At 36.0% G+C, this 17,011-nt stretch overlaps 1 long non-coding RNA gene across 1 annotated transcript in view; it reads right to left on the bottom strand.

Moving 5' to 3' along the window:
- LOC141489977 (uncharacterized) overlaps positions 1–14,406 on the bottom strand; it is a 33,955-nt gene extending 19,549 nt beyond the window's left edge. Inside the window, exons 1-2 of the long non-coding RNA XR_012469038.1 lie at positions 14,291–14,406; positions 13,468–13,647 (exon numbers count right to left, since the gene is read on the bottom strand). This is a non-coding gene — a long non-coding RNA (uncharacterized LOC141489977). The remainder of the gene's footprint in view (positions 1–13,467; positions 13,648–14,290) is intronic.
- Between the last annotated feature and the right edge of the window lie 2,605 nt (positions 14,407–17,011).

The raw sequence follows: 17,011 nt of genomic DNA, 5'->3' as shown, positions 1-17,011 counted from the left end.
ATGCCAAGGGCATACACTGAATCCCAGACCATCACCAGTGGTTCCAACTTTTGTCTTGCCACTGGACTTCAATGATTCTGGAAGAGAGAGTGAAGCTTCCAACTTTCTACAACTCTGCCTCACTTAAATTCAATTCATACTCAAGGTAAGACATCATCGATCATGCCATTGGTCCTCTTTGAAAATTAGGGATGATCCAACATGATTATGTTTAGCATAGTTACATATGCATGTCCTATATTAGATTGTTTTCTGTCAGGGGGAAGGGGGAGGAAAAGGAAGGAGGGAGAAAAATGTACCAGTCAAAAAAAGGATTGTTGAAAACTATAGTTAATCTCTTGCTATCCCTTGACTTTTTTTGGTTATCAGTTCCCTGGCAGCCATTTTCAGTGTAAGGCTCATTCTCCCTAACAGAGAAAGGAGACCCACAAAGTGAACCTGCCTTTTCTGTTTTTAGTTATTATCATAGCATCCATTGCAAATACAAATTTCATCTTTTATTTGATCTTTATTTTTCTCCAAATGTAACTAAAACAACCTCTTTTGTTTTCTTTCATTTCCCTCACCAGTCTCAGTTCATTCTAAGTTTGGGCATGACTAACAAAATATTTTATAGGACTGCACCACACTCTTTAATTCTCTTATAGTCATTGTCTGTTACCTTTTATTAAATATCAGAGTTGGTAAAGTTTCTAGTGTTCATCCAGATTGGTTTCTTCAGACAACTCCCATTTTTCTACTTCAATGGAATTGTTTACCTTAGTATCTTCAAAGCTTTAGCATCTCAGCCCTCCTAGGCTGACTATTCCTATGGAATTGTAAAATATGGAATCCTGCCTATCCCTTTCCCTGACCTCTTTGAAATTCACTTTCCCACAATCATTGTTTGTCATGGGCATGTCCAACAGTAGCTAAATTTTCTCATTGTTTCTATTCCAGTTTAGTTTTATTGAAGCCACAATAGAATCTTCTTGTTTCTGGCACCTTTTGTAAAATGAAATTATCTTTAAGTTAGGTTAGAAAGGAAATAAGCATTTATTAAGTGTCTCCTATAAGTCAGATATTATGGCATCTCACTTGGGAAGTTATGAATTCCTTTGTTTTTTTCCAGAGAGAAAGTCCTCAGGAAACATCTGGAAAATTGAAATCCCTCATCACTATTATAGCATTGAAGATTTATAGTGCATTTCCCAAACTCTTCATCTTATTTCCTCTTTCTTTCTAAATTGTCTGTAGTAAATTCCAAGTCAAGTCAACAAGTATGTCAAACAGTATGAAAAGTTCTGGGAATCGAAATACAAATAGGCAGTTGCTACCCTTATGGAGTTTATATTACAATGAAGAAGACAACACATAATCAAAAGTAGGGGAAGGGATGAAGATAAGGTGCCCATGTAGAGGAATGGTAGGGAGTATGCAGAGTCAGAAACCTGGAGAGAATGAAGATATAAATAAAGTGGGCGTTTTACATAAAATGGAAGTTTTTTCCAAAGAACCAACCAGAGGAAAGGGCCTTGGTGCAAAGAGTACTTCCAGTGTCAGAAGATCAAAGGTAGAATAAATTTCCAGGGTGAGGTGGCTTCTATAGCATGGTAGAGAAATTCTAGAGAGTCAGGAATGGAGCCAGGAGAGGAATGAATGAAAGATTTTGAGGACAAGATAGCTTTATTTTGGACATGTTGGCTTTAAAATATCTATGGTACATCCAGCTTGAAATGTCTAATAGAGAGTTGGACATCAAAGACTACAGCTCAGGAGAGAGAGAGGTTAGGGTGGAACAAATAGATCTCAAAATTATCTGAGTAGAGATATGTGAAACATATGGGAGTTTCATGGGAGTTGCTGATCTCATCAAGTGAATTAAAATTGAGAAGAGAAGTGGTCCTAGCAGAGTTTGGGGGGGGGGGTACATAGGATTATAGGTATGGACTGGATGTAGATCTATCAAAAGAGACAGAGGAGAAGTGGTCAGACAAATAGGAGAAAAATCAGGAGAGAGGAGTCTACCAAAAGAAATATGATATCCCCAAAAAGAAAGATAAATATTTCATGCCATACTATGGCAAATACTATGCCATGCTATGGCAAAACTTTACAAATATGAAGAATGTTAGAAAGAAAAGACTAAGACAGTAGTAGAAAAGGAGGAGCAGAAAATACTATAAAATGGGGACTTCAAGAAAAGTTCTTATAGTTAGTCAGCTGAAAAACATTTCTTTAATGTATCAATACAACAAATCTGATAGCAGATTCCCTAAGGTGCTTTTCCCACCTTTTTGCATTCTTTCTTCAAGCTCTCTTGAAGCCACTTTTTAAAGCTAATTATCCCCTGCCAACTACTTGTTCTGCCATTGCAAAATTAGGAATGAAAAAAAAATGCCATTATTTCTTACAATTTGGATCCAAACCAAACCAAACATTTCAAAAACATTTAGGTGTTTATCAGATGCCACAAAGATATCATAAGACTTTTATTAACATTTCTATTTGGGAATTTATCTAAATTCAGCCAGTAATAAATTTGATAGAGAATACATAAGATAGTTGCAGCTCCTTCCAGTGAAAAACTGATGGAACATTATATTTACAAGGGGATTGGAATCAATTCTCAAATTAAATTTGTTTTTCCTTCCCATAAAGCATGAGGATTAGGCAGTTTTTTAATCTTTCTAATAAGGAAGAGAATAGTTTAGATTCTCCCCCCACCCATTAGAAGGAAAAGAGAGATAGAAAAAAAAAAAGATGAGAGGGGTAAAGAAAGAAGAAGAAAGGATACAGGAAGAATATAAGGAAAATTTTGGTTTTCTTTGATGAACTAAGAATAGGTGTGTAGGAGAAATAGAGGAATGAAATATCTATTTCTTAACACCCTGCTTCTTTTTTAGAGAGAATTAAGAGTAGCTAAGCAAAGATTTCACCCAAGTAAGATGTGCCAGACCTCTTAGACTTCTTTCTTCAGTTTTCATGTGATGGATATGTTTTACTCTAAATCACTGGATTAAATGCCTTACAATATTATGCTATTTGAAATATTTCTGGTACTTTCTCCTTATCTTTGTTCAAAAGGTCAGATATTTTAACCTGTTTCTAGAAGAGCTATCAGTTATGGCAAGAAAAAAATGCCCATTTTTCGCTAAATTAAACAATAATTTCAATTGGTTAGTCATTTTTAAAATTAGTCTTTTCCTCTAACCTTTTGCTGTTAAGTCAACAAGAGTACCGGGATGTTTCTCTACTTACAAAGTCTCTTTCAAGTATTTTTTTCCTAGAATTTTATAAAAATACATCAAAATTCATGATGCTTTTATGATTTCAGTCTTGTTACCACTCTTTGACCATGTGGTTACCTAATCCTGAGCTAAGATTGAGATATCTATCCTTTTAGGAAACTGATAACAGTCAGAAATTTAAAACAGAAAGTCCTAATCTTAGGACAGTGAAAGCAATTCAAAGGAGTTTAATTTGCAATTTGCATTTCCTCTTTTTAGTGATTTAAAAAGTCCCAAGTGTTTGATCTTTAAGTTTAATTGGTTAATTAGGTTAACTATACCAATAAAATAGTTGCTTTTCCATTCTTCAATGGAGTCATGATCTCATTGCTGTGAATATTCCCTCTATTGATGCAAATTCCCAATCCCTCCATGTATTCTTATTTGATGCAATTTTTGCCCAGGTTTTTCTGTAATCCTTTCATAATGGATTTATTCAATTCATCTTGTTCTCTTAGTATCTCAAGTGGAGAGAAGGAAAAGGAAGGTGCCCATATACTGATTTAATTGTTAATCTCTTTCTTTTGGAAGGTTTTAAGTGATTTGTCCATATTTTTCGTTAAGTATCCTCTAAAATTACTTTTGTAAACCCACTGAGAAATGATTGAATGCATTGTGGATAGGAATGTGATGGTGCACTATTGGTCTCTAAGAAATGAAGAAAAAAGGTTATTTTAAAAAGACATTATGTGGGGGCGGCTAGGTAGTACAGTGGATAGAGCACCGGCCCTGGAGTCAGGAGGACCTGAGTTCAAATCCGACCTCAGACACTTAATGGTTACCTAGCTGTGTGGCTTTGGGCAAGCCACTTAACCCCATTGCCTAGCAAAAACTTAAAAAAAAAAAAAAAAAAAAAAAAAAAAGGACATTTTGTGACCTGATGCAAAATGAAGAGAGACCAGCAAAACAATATATCTCATAACATCAACATGATAAAAATGAATAATAGTGAAAACTTATGAAACATATAAAGAATGAAATGAGCACAAACAGACTTCATGCCATGACAACACTAAAGTAAACAATTTTGAAAATTGTAGGAACTATAACCAATTCAATAACCATTCATGATTCCAGAAGAGGTGAATTATACAATCCAGTCCAGACAAGGATGCAAGACATATATTTTCACATGTAGCCATTGCGTGAATTTATTTTGCTTTATTATGCATATTTATTTTGGGGTTTTTTTTGGTTTTTTATTTATATGCATATTTATTTAAGAAATTTGTTTTTTTTCAGTAGGTTGAGAGTAGGAGAAAGAGAAAATAGATTTCTATTTATTTCTTAAAAGATAGATGGGAGGACTGATACAGATATAAAATGTTCTATGTACTTTCAGATGAGGTTGATGTATTATTAGTTTTATGTAAATATTTTTCCTTGTTACAAGTGATCTCTATTGAAATGGGAGCAATCTATAAAAGTTTTTAACTATAAAAATGAAACAGTAATAAAATGGAAGGGATCAAAAATTAAATAACTCATTCACTAATTAATCTAGAATAAGTGTAAGGTAAAATAATTGTAAATTTAAAAGAAATGGATATTTAGCTAAAAATGCTCAAATGCATTTGAATCCTAATACTTTCAAGTCTTCAGTATTTCATCCTGTAGACTAAACACTAACATCTTGATATTTGACAACTCTCAAACCTGGTTTCATGACCAGTCCTTTCCCCCACCTCTCTCTCTCTCTCTGTTCTCTTAAGGAATGTTGGAAAATTCATTAAAAGTAAAACATATATAAAAATTTAACATGAAATTAATTTTTTAAATGATTTTAATGTTAAAGAAAATATGGATCCCTTTTGAATTTCAGGGAGGGTGACATCAAATCAAAAACAGCAAAGATTTTTTTCACAAAGATTAATCTTTGAGCAGGTTCATTAGCCTACTTTCATTTCCACTTGCTGAGGTATGTTACCTCCTACCCTTTCAGGGTTAGTATTTCCCTCCTTCCTCCTCCCCCCCCCCCCCACTGTCATCACCTTCTTCCTTTTCCTCCTTCTTCATGCACTTGTGCCCTGGAATTCTGCCCCCTCTACCCAACCCCCAACAAAACCTATTTAATTCCAATAGGAAACAAGATCTGACAGATCAACTGTGTCATGTTCGAGGATGAGAGCCCCAAGGGCTTCTGTTAGATGATCCTCCACATTCCTCTAGTGAAACCATGGTTAGTCCCTTTAGGCTGCTCAGGTTGCTACTCTAATGTATGGTAAGGCACAATTCATTACCGTCCTTTGGTAGGACCTGCTGGGCTATTCAATTTACTTTTCAGTCTCTCAACTTTGCTATTAGCCTTTCCTAAGTAGGCAGCTAATTGGAAACAGGAACTATCTGAGAAAATGGGCAACTTTCCACAACCCTATGTGCAATATTCTAACACAAGGCAAGAATTGCAGCCTATAGGGCTGCAAGAATGAGAGAATGACAAGATAAGTCTGGAAAATTAACTTTATACATTTATGGTTATTAGAAAAATTTAGCAACTATTAATGGAACTGATCAACTCAGGTGTTAAATGATGTTAACAAATGATGCTCACCAAATTAGCCCAACCAAATTGATTGTTGTAAGTTATTTTTCAATCATATCCAATTCTCCATTTGGGGGGTTTTCTAGACAAAGATACTGGAGGGGTTTGCCATTTCCTTCTCCAGCTATTTACAAAAAAAAAAAAAAGAATTGAGGAAAACAGAGTTAAGGGACTTGCCCAGGGTCACAAAGCTAGTAAATCTGAAGCTATTTTTTAACTTAGGAAGAAGCCCAGCTCCTTATGCACTGTGCCACCTAACTGCCCCTCGATTAGTAATAGAAAGGAACTTAAGGGTCATGGGGTTTGGCCTTCTAATTTTATAGATAAAAAAGTACTGATATGTTAAGTGACTTGTCCAGTTTCCCAGTCTGAGGTAGAAATCCAGACCTACTTGACTCTAAGTTTAGAATCGAGAATTTGGGAAAGGGAATTTAGATTGGGGCAGGCTAGACTAAAAGGGAGGGGTGTGATGAAACAAAACAGGAACTGTACAACCAAGAAAAACAAAGCAACATTCATGGGCTGAGAAAGCAAGTATGGTCCAGAAGGTCCCACAGACTGGCATGAGGGATGAATACTCATGTAGATGAGAGTTTAAATAAGATAAACTATCACAGGGTCCTGGGACTGGGAATTAGAATGGCCTTTGGAGATGACTTAGTCTAACATTCTCATTTTTAAGATGAAAAAACTAAAGTCAAACGGGGTAAGATATGACACATTCAACATCATGCAGGTGGTAAAGAACAGAGCCTTTGAATCCAGGTCTTCTGAGTCCTAATCTATGGGCTCTTTTACAAAGAAATTCTGATTAACAGCCTTTCTTATTTTTTCTTGTTTAAGTGAACTAAGGAATTAGAATTCTAGTAAAACTATGTTTGGTTGATGCAGAGATAGAAGATCCTATATTATTTTTTATTACAACTCCTAAATATTTGAGGATTCAGTGAAGCCAGTTTTATTGAAAATCATCATAGGAATCATCCAGCTGTTTTCCTTTTTAGGATGAAAGAAGAATAGGCATCTTCTAGACCTCTACACTATTCCAGCATTTAGCAAAAGAACTTTTTCACTGACAGGGTTAACATGTAGAAAGATGAGATTCCTGTTATTGGTGGTCAAGGATTTCTTAGAATTTGTAAAGTAAAAAGGGGGCAATGATGGGAGAAAACAATTTTACCTTTGCTACATTTCCTTGATATTTGCTTTGGAGGTAGGAAAGATTTATCTTAAGTTTAAGGTAGTCCATATGATGATAACATTATAGGACATTTTCTTATAGAAAAATCAGCTTTGACTTTGAACTGTTGTTGAAGCCATTGCATTCAAAATAAGTGACCATGATAGGCTTTGAAAAGTCCTCCTTTAATACAATATATATATATATATATATATATGTATGTATAATTTATTCAAGACTTAGCACTATTTTCAGTGGAATAAGACTCAAAGTGTTCCAAACAAGGGCAAAGGAAAAATTCTCCTTCACCCCACTATTATTTTGTGGATTCTAGAAATTGTAGCTTAGAGCAACAAAAAAAAAGTACAAACAGTGACAAAGATAAGACAAAATTATTCCTATTTGCACATACTGCAGCTGTGTATTTAGAAAACAAGTGAAAAAACTTATGTCAAAAATATGTACACTATTCAAAAGAAGAATTACAAACTAAATGACCATTTGAAAACATACTCCAAGTAATTAATAATAAAAGAAAGGCAAATGAAAACAAGTCTGAGGTTTGACCCAACAGCTTGTAAATTAATAAAGCTCACAAAACATAGGCATAGTCAATATTGAAGGGGCTTTGGGTATATAGGCACACCTACATATCATTGGTGTAGCTGTGAATTGACCCAATCATTCTATATATCAATTCATAATTATGAAAGGTAAGTAAACTGTTGGTTTACCCTTTGAATTAGAAATTCTAATACTGAGTTCATAGGAAACATAACAAATGAACAGAAATAGGAGTACCATATATACCAAAATACACAGAGTTCCCTGGAATAAAAAGAGCCAAGAATAAAAGGGGAACCCAACGATTTGGAAATAGCTGGAAAAAACCTTTAGAATATTAATGTGATGAAACATCACTTTGTAATAAGAGATTTCTGAGAAATGTGGGAGGATTTTGATGAACTGATAAAGAATGAAATAAGTAATTATACACACACACACACACACACACACACATATATATATATATATATATATATAGTTATAGTTATAGTTATAGTACTACAAGTTAAATGAAAAGATTTCTAAAAGGCAGCCAAACTCAGAGTAATTGAAAAACTAATTATGACCCTTGGGAACAGATGATGAACTATACCTCTGTAGCAGAGAGAAAGGGAAGGACTAGGGAAATATAGATAACTTTATGAGCACTTGCAGTCTTTATATTAGGTTTTTTGTTTAATTTTTTTTCTTTGTGATGGAGGATTAAATCTAGAGAGGTGAAGTGAAGCAAGACAAAAGACACCAAAAACATTACTGATATGGAAATATGCTTTATATGAGTGCATGTATATAACCTATATCATATTGCTTACTATCTTAGAGAGGAAGGAAGGAATGAAAAATGTGTGCATTGGCAAATAAAAATAATAACAGAAAGGACTATGCAAGAAATGTAGTTTTATTGCTACCAAGTATAAAGCTAGGGTCAGTTCAGAAGTTATTTTATTTTTTTTGTCTTTGACAAGCAGCTAGAAAATTTATAACAAACATATTTTTGTACATAAATGCTATTATGAAAGTTTTGAAAATACTGGCAATTGTTTGTTTGCTCTTAAGTAAATGAAACATCCCTCCTTTCAACCTATTTGTAAATATGTTCAGCAGACCTCATTTTTAGTTGGATCTTATAGAGATAAAACAAAAGCTTAGAATACAAGGAAATAATGTGCTAACAACCACCCGTGCTCATCTATTCATGAAAGCACTTGTGTAATTCTCCAAGATATCTAGTTCATCACCACAATACCCCATACCAATTCTTCAGGGTTGGAACCCAGGTCAGACTCTTAAGGGGTAAGATTTTTAACAGTTTTTATATCATGAACACTTTGGCAATCTGGTGAAGACTATGGACCTTTATGAGAAAAATGTATAATTATTTTCAGGGAATGTACTTTGACTTCAGGAAATGTACTTCATTCCAGTATTTATTGGGAAGTATCTGTTCCATTAAAAAAAATCAGTGATTTTTTTAAAAAAGAAATTAAAAAAAAAACCCAGGAGTACTTATTTTGTTTGAATCCCTGGATTTTGTTGATATTGCTTCCTAGCTTGGAATGCTTTCTTCTAAGGCTAAAACAAAAGTCAAGAATATTGGGTTATGCCTCAGGATACAAAAGATAGTTATTTTTCTTCTCTATCACTCCTGAGAGTCCCATCACCATGATGTTTCTTACCACTACTATCTTATTCTACTCTTCAGGGTAGGAACTGAGATAAATTGAAAAGACTAAGAGTCAGAGCTTCTGGGTAACTGATTATCAATTTATTAATTAGGTTAGCAAATTATCAATAAATTGATTGCCAGTGGTTTCTCTCAGTAACCAAAGACAAAACCATGGAGATCACTGAATACTTAAATACCTTTGAAAAGGAAGGGCACAAGGGGTGGCTAGGTGGCGTAGTGGATAAAGCACCGAACTTGGAGTCAGGAGTAGCTGGATTCAAATCCAGTTTCAGACACTTAATAATTACCTAGCTGTGTGGCCTTGGGCAAGCCACTTAACCCCATTTGCTTTGCAAAAAAAAAAAAAAAAACCTAAAAAAAAGAAAGGAAGGGCACCTGGCAGATGAAAATCAGTCCTGATTGATGAACAATTGAGGGAATGGACAGAATAAGAGCAAGTGAGCTAAATGTCTTCTGCTCCTCCTACTGAAAATATGTTTTGATCATGAGACAGGGCTGATTCCAGCATTTTGGATAAAGAAATCCATGTCTACCCAGATCACTCAGGTTTTCTCCTTCGTAAGGTGGGTTACCCTAAACTCAATGGAAAGGAACAGTGAAATGGGCTTATTTCCTAAAGGCAAGAATTCACTGAGAGGAGATTCTGTTCCCATTCTAAACAGAAGCAAGGTCTTCTAGTTAGATGGGCTGCCACCCACGATCACAAAGCATATACTAGGAGGATTTGAGCAATCTTATTTACCAGCAATGTCCTTCACAGACTGACTGACTACAGGGGCTGCTCCCTGCAGGAGGAAATAAAAGGGGAAAAATTCTTAATCCTAATTTAATAATAATTAATTTAATTAATAATTTAATAATTATAATAATTTAATAAAATTAAAAATGATAATTTCTCTCAGAACTCAGACCAGACTCTCTAAAGCAAGGCTTAACCCTTTTTGATTCATGGATCATTTTGCAGTTCAATGAAACCTTGACCTTTCTCAGAATAATGTGAGCATAAAATAAAACAAAAGATTGCAAGAGAAACTAATAATATTTAAAGACTTTTTTCTCATCCAAATTCATAGACCCCATGAAATCTATCTACAAATCCTTTGGAGATCTATGGACCACAGGTTAATAATCCTGTTCTAAGGAAAGGGTCACTCCAGTTTCCACTGATACTATACCCAACCCCAGAAACAGCTAAGCACCTCAATGTCCTAAAAGGCATCAGGATTCGTAATTATGGTTCTGCTTTCCTTCTACTAACTCTTTAAGACACAGTCCAAATCCATTCTTTATCAAAGCAAAAATGAATTAAATTCCCACTTCTAGTCTCAGCCCTGCTCCATAATGTTTCCCTTCTCTAAGTTCCTCCACTATTTCAGAGTAGCATGTAACTCTCCCTTAACTCATACTGGGTAGCCCTAATAGTAAATATGCCACAACCTGAAGGGGAATTAGAGATAGGAAGCCTTGCTGACCTGAAACTCATAGTTTTAATTAGTAGTGTCACATTCCAGGAAGAATTCATTCAAGAATAAATGACATGCATGGAACAGTATTGTTCTATTAGAAACCAGGAGGGATGGGATTTCAGGAAAGCCTGGAGGGATTTACATGAACTGATGCTGAGTGAGATGAGCAGAACCAAAAAAAATACTGTACACCCTAACAGCAACATGGGAGTGATGATCAACCTTGAAGGACTCGCTCATTCCATCAGTGCAACAATCGGGAACAATTTTGGGTTGTCTACAAAGGAGAGTGCCATCTGTATTCAGATAGGGAGCTGTGGAGTTTGAACAAAGTTCAAGGACTATTCCCTTTAATTTAGGAAAAGACAGATATCTTATTGTCTGATCTTATTACCTCTTAGAATTCTTGTCTCTTCTCTAAGGATATGATTTCTCTCTCATCACACCCAATTTGGATCAAGGTACAACATGGAAACAAAGTAAAGACTGACAGATTGCTTTCCCGTGGGGGGGTGGGGGGAGGGAAGTAAGATTGGGGGGGAATTATAAAACTCAAATAATATCTTTAATAAAAATTAATTTAAAAAAAGATAAATGACATGGAAGCTTAGAGAGACATGGGATTTCCTCAGGGACCTTGTATTTTTGTAGCTGCTGGGTCAGTGTCTAGCCTTTCTAGACAGTAAAACCATTTTATGCTTGAGTTCCTATTGTCAAAATTATAGCATGAAAGTCTCTGCTTGCTTGATGGAGTACAAGAACTTGACTTAGATCTATTATCTGAGTTACGTCTTTGCCCAAATGTATATATCATTCGTGACTATCATATTGAACATGAAGCTGAGAATAAATGGTATTGGTATTTGCCATCAAATTTATTGCAACTTGGGGTCTCATACCAGTTAGGAAGCTAGAAATCCTGAAAACTCATTCATCTCAGTTGCATACAGAAAGATTAGGACATAATACAAGCACATCACTGTGATTGATGTCTCAGGAAGTCAGCAAGCATTTTTAAAGTATTAGCTATGTGCCAGTCACTATGGTAAGAATTAGAGATATGAAGAAGGAAAAAGTACAATCCCTGTTCTTAAAAACTCACAGTCTAATAGGAGAGACAATGTTTAAAAATTATAGATAAAAAAGATACCTACAGGATAAATGAGAAATAATCAACAGAGAGAAGACACTGGAATTAACAGGGCTAGGGAAAGATTTCCAAGAGAAGGAAGAATTTTAGCTGGGACTTCAAGAAAGTCAGACAAACCAGAAGATAGAGATAAGAGAAGAAAGCATTCTAAATATGGGGGACAACCAGTAAGAGTTTCCCCAATAGGAGCTGCAATATTTTATTTGAGGAAAGGAACAGTGTCACTAGATCAAAGAGTAAGTAAATGGTAATGATATAAAGTAAAAGAAAATTGAAAAGGTAGGGGAGGTTTCTAGGCTATAAAGAGTTTTGAACACCCAACAGTGAGGGTAATAATAGTTGATCCTAAAAGTGATGGGAAGCAATGTAGTTTATTGAGTAGAGGGGTGATATAGTCATAACTATGTTTAAGGAAGATCACTTTGACTACTGGGTAGAGGATGTATTTAAGTGGGAAGAGAGACTTGTAAAAAGATCAACCAGAAAGCTACTGAAATAGCCCAGGCATGAGCAGAGGAGTACTAACACCCAGATGGTGGCAAGATCAGAAAAGAGAGCATATACTAGAGATGTTATCAAGGTAAAATTAACAGGTCTTGTCAACAGAATGGATATGAGAGTGAGAGAGTGATGAGGTGAGGATGATACCTAGTCTGACAGCAATACCCCCAAATAGTTTCCCAAATTCATCTTAGAGTTTGCTGGTGGCTTAGTCTTAGAGTCAGGAGGATCCAAATTCAAATCCAACCTCAGACATTTGACACTAGCTGTATGACCTTGGGCAAGTCACTTAACCCTGATGGCTTTGCATCCAGGGCATCCTCTGTCATCCTGATTTATATCTGGTCACTGGACCCAGATGGCTCCAGGGGAGAAAGTGAGCCCCTCCTCACTCAAATTCAATTCACATGCTTGTCATTTCCTCCCTGTTGTGGTGGTCTTCTTTGAAATGAAGGACAAACATTATTATCTCTAAGTCTCAAATCTAATAAACTGCCAGTGCTATAGTTTCATAACTTTTCTCAAATTTGTCCTCTTCTCATCACTTATTTGGCCATTCCCCCAACTCACACCCACATGACCTCTTCCCTGACTTGGCATAGTATAACTTCCTTTCATGACTAAATTTCTTTAGAAAGCCACCCACAATGATCAGTGGCTTTACTTCCTCTTTTGTACTCTTCTAAAATTCCCTCAGTTTCTGATCTCCTGATTCTACTGAAACTGAGCACTGGTCTTGTGGTCAGGAGGACAGGAGTTCAAATCCAAGTCTCAGACACTTGACACTTACTAGCTGTGTGATTTGGGGGGCAGGTCACTCAACCCTGATTGCCTCACAGCCAGGGCCATCTTTAGTCATCCTGATTCATATCTGGCCCTGGGGACCAGATGGCTCTGGAGGAGAAAGTGAAGCTGGTGACTTAGCACAGCTCCCCCCCTCACTCAAATCCAATTCACATGCTTGGCATGACCTCACTTCCCTGATATTATGGTCTTCCTTGTTAGTGAAGGACAAAGCTTATTAATGGTCTCTTAAATGCTAACTGTAATAGCCTGTGCTCAATCCTTATTCTTAGTGATCTCTCTCTGCAAGTCTTTGACTCACCTTATTATCTTGAATATTTTCTCCTCTTTAGGCTTTCATGGCACTGTCATTCCTTGTTCTCTTCCTACCTGTCTTATTTCTCCTATGTCTCCTTTGTGACATCTTCTCCTGATTATGTCATTAATTATGGGTGTTTCATAAGGCTTTGTCCTGAGCCCTATTGTCTCTCTCCCTACATCCCTATTGTCATATTCAAATAGAAACAGGAAACACAAAGTTAGCCATAAGGATCCCCAAAGCCACATATAGACTTAGAAAATCACATATTAACATTACTATCTTCTATTGTGATTTTTTTTATTTTGTTATTTACTTTTCAATTCTAATGTAATCTAGTTCTGGGCTCTAGGCATGTTGAGCCAAATGGCCATCTGTTTGACATCTCTTGTTGTTTAACTGTGTCTGACTCTTCATGATCCTCTTCAGGGTTTTCTTGGCAAAAAACTAAGATAGTCCTTTTTATTCATTTATAATTCATTTTATAGATGAGAAAACTGAAGCAAATGGGGTTAAGTAATTTGCTCAAGGTCAAATAGAAAGTATCGAAGGCCAAATTTGAACCCAGGAACATGAGTCTTACTCTCTATCCATTATGCCACTTAGCTGCCCTGTTTGACATCTCTGCTCTACACTACCTGGCTGGATGATCTCACCAGTTCCCATAGGTTTAATATTCATAACAATGCAGATAATTCTCAGATGTACTTATCTTGTCCTAAGCTTTTTTTCCTGAGCTTTAGCATCACCAACTGTCTATTAGACAAGTTGAATGGGACATTCCTTAGATTTCTCATACATAAAATGACTTTTCCTCCAACCTTACCCTCTTTTGAACTTCTCTATTATTGTCCAAGGCACCACTATTCAGTCATCCAGCCTCACAACCTCAGTATCATCCTTGCTTCCTAATTTGTTCTCCTCAAGTCTTGTTATTTCTACCTTCATATCATCTCATACATTTCCCCTTTCTCTCCATTCACCCAGTCACCATTCTGGCCCAGGTCATTATTACCTCACTCTTAAATTATTGCAACAGTCTTCTGATTGGTTCTTTTGTTTCAAGTCTCTCCTCACCTGTGCATCCTGCACTCACCTGCCAAAATCAGCCCCCTAATGTACAGCACTAGGATCTCCTTATTACCTCCAGGATCAATATTAAATCAGTTGTTTGATTTTAAAAGTCACAACCTGGTCTTTTCCTACCTTTCCTCTTTTCTGTGATTCTCCAATACAGTAACACTTGCCTTCTTCCTGATCTTTGAGCTCAATTTGGCCTCTCCTGACTCTGGATTATTTCATTGCCTGTCTCTCTTGACTGGAATACTATTCCTTCTTAACTCCACCTACCTCCTGGTTTCATTCAAGACTCAGCTCCCACCTTCAGCAAAAGGACTTTCTTGGTCCTCTTATCTTCAGCCTCTGTCAGCGCGCCTCCCTTTGAGTCTCCCTTTTTTACTAACTATATCTTGTTTGAATACTATATATATATATATATATATACATATATATATATATATATACACACACACACATATCTTGTTTGCATGTTGTTTCTTCCATTAGAATATAAGATTCTTGAGGGCAGGGACTGTCATTTTGTTTTTTTTTCCATGTCCACAGTGCTTAACACAGCTTCTGGAACACCATAGGTAATTGATATATACTTGTAGATAATGGTGGCAGACTACTCTAAAAGCTTTCTAATTGGTTTCCTCGATATTAAGCTCTTCATACTCCAATTCATCCTCTATATAGAAGTCAAAATAATTTACCTGAAGTGGTTCACACTTCTGCTCAAAAAAAGCAAAAAAAAAAAAAAAAAATGAAAAAACCCTGACTTCAGTAGCCCTTCTTTGGTAATGTCATAAATACAAACATCATAATCTAACATTATAAGCATGCCACAATTTAATTTCCACCTGTTTTTCTGCCTTTTTTCAGTAGCTCTTCATGAAATCTACATTCTGTCTGTACTACTTCACAAACTCCATATTATTAGAGGTTTTCCAGCAAAAGTTGAATGATGTCAAGAATATTGTAGAAGTGTTCCTCCTGTCCAGACACAAATTGGTATAGAGCAACAACACTTCTCAAACGTTTTGGTCTCAGGACTCCTTTATGCTCTTAAAAATTGCTGAATAGTAGAGGATTGGGAGAGAGGGGGGGTTTAATGGTATTCTTGTTCTTCCTCTTAATCTACACCTTCTTCTAACATGCATAAAACACACATACACACACACACACACAGCCAAGGATAACTTTTAATGCTCTACAATATCCTGCCCTACACCCCCAATTTTGCTCCTTGTCGGCCTCTGCCAGCTCCCAGGTAGAAAGTAAATATGGCATATTGTTATATTGGAAAGCTTGTTTGATATTTCCAATGAAAATCTCTATATACTATTCAAATAATTTTTACATGGTTCTCCATTAGACATGTGCCCACATCAAGCATTTATATCAAAAAGTTCTAGTCAGAGCTGCCTCTTCTGATATATTTCCATAGATTAACTTCAAATACAATAACTTCTTCCCCTACCATGGTAACAGACTCAGTCATTGCTCACTGTGCGCATTAGACTTTGCCAGACAACGTGGGACAACTCTTTCCATATTAGAAATATCTTTTTTCTGTAAACAAAAAATATTTTAGAGTAATGCCAGAATTGCAGAATTTTGAGAGGCAACATAATACAGTGGACAGAGAGGTGACCTGGGAGTCAGGAAGAGCAATGTTCATTCTGCCTCTGGCACATTCTGATTTTATGATGTGGGAAGGTAATTTAATCTCTCAGAACCCCAAGCAACTCTTTCAAGACTAAACAGTTGCAGAACAATTACTGCTTTGCATTGGGCAGTGGGAGTTTTCCATAGTTGGTGTTCCCTACAATGATTTAGTTACAAGTCCAGATAGAGCACAGAATTTTAAAGTTGGAAAAGACCTCAGGGTTCCAACTGATCCGACCATACACCGAAAAAAAAAATCCCACTACAACACATCCAACAAGTACGTGTGGAAGATTTCCAATATGTAGCATATTCTACCCTTGGATAATGATTAGGAAATTTTTTTCTTTCATCAAGACTTCTTTATCTCTTCTGCCCATGACTCCTAATTCTCTCCTGTTATGTATTGATTATTATAATATTTGCATTAAATCTCAGATTATTTTTCCCATATGAATACATCCTATAATAAATTGCATTATAGGACAGAACAATCTAATTCCTTTTCAATATCACAGTTCTTCAGATGCAGCAGTCATATGTTCTCTGAATTTTCTCTTCTTCAGACTAAACATCTCAATTTTCTTTCTCAATTTCCTCACTTGACCTTGCGTTTGAAGTCCATCACCATATGGTTAGGTAAATCTGGAGTCATTTGAACAGAGATAACAATTGAATCCATGAGAATTGATAAAAAGCACTGAGGAAGAATTTAAGAAACAAGAACAAGGGGCAGCTAGGTGGCGCAGTGAATAGAGCACCAGCCTTGGAGTCAGGAGTACCTGGGTTCAAATCCGACCTCAGACACTTAATAATT

This window comes from Macrotis lagotis, chromosome 5 (genome assembly GCF_037893015.1).
Source record: "Macrotis lagotis isolate mMagLag1 chromosome 5, bilby.v1.9.chrom.fasta, whole genome shotgun sequence".
Classification (NCBI taxonomy): Eukaryota; Metazoa; Chordata; class Mammalia; order Peramelemorphia; family Peramelidae; genus Macrotis; species Macrotis lagotis.
This window is presented reverse-complemented; position numbering and strand designations above follow the sequence as displayed.